The sequence below is a fragment of the Hyla sarda genome, chromosome 1 (assembly GCF_029499605.1).
Source record: "Hyla sarda isolate aHylSar1 chromosome 1, aHylSar1.hap1, whole genome shotgun sequence".
In the NCBI taxonomy this organism is placed as follows: domain Eukaryota; kingdom Metazoa; phylum Chordata; class Amphibia; order Anura; family Hylidae; genus Hyla; species Hyla sarda.
Genome location: NC_079189.1, coordinates 474,570,358 through 474,574,435, shown reverse-complemented (window position 1 = coordinate 474,574,435; position 4,078 = coordinate 474,570,358). Strand labels below are relative to the sequence as shown.

Here is a 4,078-nt window from a genome sequence, read left to right as displayed (position 1 = left end):
TGTCTAGGCATGCTGGGAGTTGTAGTTTTCAGACTCCTAGAAGCAGCAGTGAAGATCTTCACTGCTGCCTCTGAGGACCACATACTTACCCGTCGCTGCTCGTCCACGTGGCCGGTCCCGCGCTGCTCCTCGGTCCCGCCGCTGGATCAGGTAAGTCCGCCGGTCCCCACGTGTTCCCCCCCTATGCTGCAGGTCCCGAGCGACCCCCCGCAGCCATCGTCCCCCGTTCTGCCCGACTTCCAGGGGCGGGCAGTGCGGGGGATCTGAACTTTCACCCCAGATCACTGTGATTGGTCTACAGGGACCAATCACAGTGATCGCTGACCAGGACCATCAATGGATGGTCCTGGGGGTGAAGCAGAAGTTGTCCCCTGCTGGAAACAGCGGGACTTCTGCCAGTTAACCCGTGCGATGCTGCGCATCGCCGGGTTAACTGAATGTCATTTATAAACGCCGGGATGCGCGAACGCACTGCACAACCCGGCGTTTATATATGACATTCTGCGGGAAGGGGTTAAGTTTCTTAGTACTCATAATACTATAATATTAGAAGTTGTGTGGCTGAGAGAAACCATTTTGTACCTACACAGATCTGTGTGTGGGGTACTGTGAGATAACATAGCATTAATAGCATACAATGAGATATTACATAAGTGCAAGGATTACATTTTTGCTTACTGCTGTGTAAGGATGAGCGATGCTTTGGTCACATGACATCCCCTAGCTAAGCCTTCTATGTAGAAGTTTTTAGAAAAACTATGGGAAATGTCCTCAGTCCAACCCCTTTCCCCAAAGTGGGCTGGATCCAAATCAGTTCCAGTGAGTTCTAGTCTGGCTTCTGCCAGAGCCACATGTATCCCAGCTCTGCTCCTACTGAGCAGACCAGTCAGTCAGTAGGTTTAGTCAGTGAAAAACGTCTGCACCTAGTCTGGAGAGTTTATTCTAGGTCCTGTAAGGTCAAGGCCAGAAGAAAGTTCCTCCTTAGAGAAGTATAAGTCTCTTCAGTGTCCTGTATCCTCATAAAGTCAAGCCTGCTTCAATCTAGTTACAAGTCTTGTTTCAGTTGCAAGTCCCATCACACAGGAGACAGATCTAGAAGCTGAGACACCCAATAAAGTCCACTCCTCTGAATCTGTGCTGAGACTTTTTTGTTAAGATGTTGTCTGATATATATTTTTTGCTTTATTAGTTTAATCTTCCCCTCCCAATGTTGTGGGTTTCTGGTCATGTCATGCTGTGGCCATGTAAACAGAGCTGGCATGGAGAATAGGAGCTGAACTGAATGTGCCAAGGATTAAATACAATAGGTGCGTATTTTGAGCACAATCATGTGAAACATCATTCAGACCACAGATTTTCAACTGTAATCCTGTACTTTCAGAAATCATTATATTATGCTTCTGTTAGGCCCCTTTCTCACTGCCGTTGCTCCCTGTCGTAAACGGCCTTCAAAGTCTCTTTTTTTTTCTTTCTGACTTTAACGGCCGTTCTCATGATGGGGAGCAACGGGCAACAATGGGTCCCAGCGGCTCCCATTTACTATTATGGGGGCCGTAGGGCGCTGTTATGAGTAGCGGAAGAAAAAGATGACACAAGCAGTAATTTTTCTCCCGCTATTCTGCTGTGTACTAACAGCAGTTAGAAAGAAGCCTTACACTGTATTACATTATATTATGTTTGGGAGTTTAACCTCTTAACGGCCCAGGAAATCTTTGGATTTAGCATTTTAGATTTTTTCTTCCTCAGATTTTTTAGTCTACAAAGCTATTTTAATGCTTATTTATTGCAGGGCCAGTTGTACTTTGTAATGATAACCTTCATTTAAACATAAAATATACTGTTGCATTGAAAGAAAAAGCATTTGTAAGGTAAGAAAAATAATAATAAAATGTCTGTAAAGGCTAGGTTGATTATGATACCCAATTTATTTTTTTTTTTTACATGGCAGCAGTTTTTTCTTCTAAATGAGCCTCTTCTAAATGAGAATACAGGCATGCTTTGTTGAGTGTCCATGAGTATGAGAAAACTGACAAAAAAAAGCTGTTGACCAAACTAGTATTAGGCTAGGTTTTCACACAGGATTTTTTTTTTTTTTTTATGGAAACTGCCACTGCAATTTTTGAGCCAAAGTCAGAAGTGGATCCCGCAGGCAGGAGAAGAATAAGTCCTTCTTTTTTTTTTTTTCCAATTCCTTTTGAAGACATTTCTGGCTTTTTCACAAAAAATGCAGTGGAAATTCAGCAAAAAACGCTAGAAAAAAATCCGTGTGGAAACCTAGCCTAAGGGTACGTTCACACGCGCGGATTTACAGCGTATTTTACTCTGCAAATCCACTGGTGAAGGCCACTCTATGCTGGCTTTACATGTGCCTGCTCGTAGTGGCAAAATGCCTCTACCAGCAGACACACTGCGATGTGCGAGTCGCAGTATACTCGCACATCGCGGGAGCTCTCTGCCTAGCTCAGAGCAGGGAGAGCGGCCGCGATGTGCGAGTACGCCGCGCACATCGCTGCAGTGTTTCTGCTCATAGCGGCGTATTGCCGCTACCAGCAGGCACATGTAAAGCCAGCATAAAGCAGGGCCTTCATCAGCGGATCCGCAGCTAAATACACTGCGAAAATCTGTGCGTGTTAACGTACCCTAAGGGTCAGTTTACACGCGCGTATTTTTGCTGCAGATCTGTTGCAGATTTGCTGCTGCAGATTTTCCTGCCCATTGACATCAATGGGCAGCAAAATCTGCTGAAGCAAATCTGCAGCAAAAAATATGCAGTACCTAAGGGTACATTTGCATGGGTGGATTACCTCCGTAATTTCTGCAGTGTATTTGCTGTGGAAAATCTGCAGCAGATTTTGCTACCATTGACTTCAATAGGTCAGCAGAAAATATGCAATAGAGGCAGATTTGCAGATTTTCCTTTGGACCCATTGAAATCAATGGTAGCAAAATCTGCAGCAGATTTTCCGCAGAAAATATGCTGCAGAAATTCTGCAGGTAATCCGCCCGCGTGAACATACCATTAGGGTGCGTTCACATGTGCATATTTTCTGCTGCACCTCCGCAGCATATTTTCGCCAGCGGAATCTCCGCTGTTCAAAATCTGCAACAGAACCCGTAGGGTCTGCGGCGGATTTTGGACAGCTGAGATTCCACTGGTGAAATCAGTACACAGAGACCCCACTCCTTTTCATACTCGCAGCAGGAAATCTGCTGCGAGTTTGAAAAGAAATCCGCTCGTGTGAACAAGCCCATAGGGTAGAAATTTGCTACGTATTTGCTGTTGCATATTTTCCTACCCATTTTCCTACCCATCCACGGGTAGCAAAATCAGCTGCAGAAAATATGTAGCAAAATATGGCACGTGTGCTCCTTTCTTAGTGGTATTGGTACTGTTAAATATATATAGATGTTATATTATATTTGAAATGATTGAATAAACTGTTTATAACATACTTGTACCGGTAGAAAGAGGTCAGTTGTTGTCTTTTCTTTACCTCTTGTTTCTTGCTGTATACAGTAATATAAAGACAAATCATGAGTTTATTGAGGGTTGAACAAAGAAGACATCTCTGCCGCAGAATCATTTAACAGGAACTCAATACACCTCCAGCAAATGTTGAAACAGCAATTTAGATGAGAAGTTCAAGTTGGCAGGCTAAAATAAACATTGTCGGCTCACGGATTCCTAAATGAACCAATGGAATGGCTCTTTGTAATTATCCCAGCTTGTATGTTATTTCTTTGGCAAAACTTGGTTGACTCCTTTTCTGTTGCAGGAAGAAATTAATGTGTTAATTACTAGAGCTCGCTTGTTATATAAAAGGTCACTATTGAGATGCACACTAGTTGGAGCTTTCTAATTTTGCTTATAATGTTCCCTGTGGTTAAACAGGGCTTGAACAAAAAAAAAAACAGCTATTATAATGCTAAAGTGATTTGCAGAATTTTTTTTACATATTTTAATAGGACACAGCAAATTCACTGCCTATAATTATACAATTATCTGTATTCTATGTTTAGAATGTAGTAGAGGAAAAAATTAAACAAAAGCGTAGAAAGTAAAATAATATTATGCAAA

The 4,078-nt window shown here is 42.7% G+C and overlaps 1 long non-coding RNA gene across 1 annotated transcript; it reads left to right on the top strand.

Moving 5' to 3' along the window:
• The first annotated feature begins 1,188 nt into the window (after nt 1-1,188).
• On the top strand, nt 1,189-3,667 carry LOC130285710 (uncharacterized). Its single transcript, XR_008847397.1, has 3 exons — nt 1,189-1,307; nt 1,790-1,868; nt 3,518-3,667. It is a non-coding gene; the product is annotated as an uncharacterized LOC130285710 (long non-coding RNA).
• The last annotated feature ends 411 nt before the right edge of the window (nt 3,668-4,078 follow it).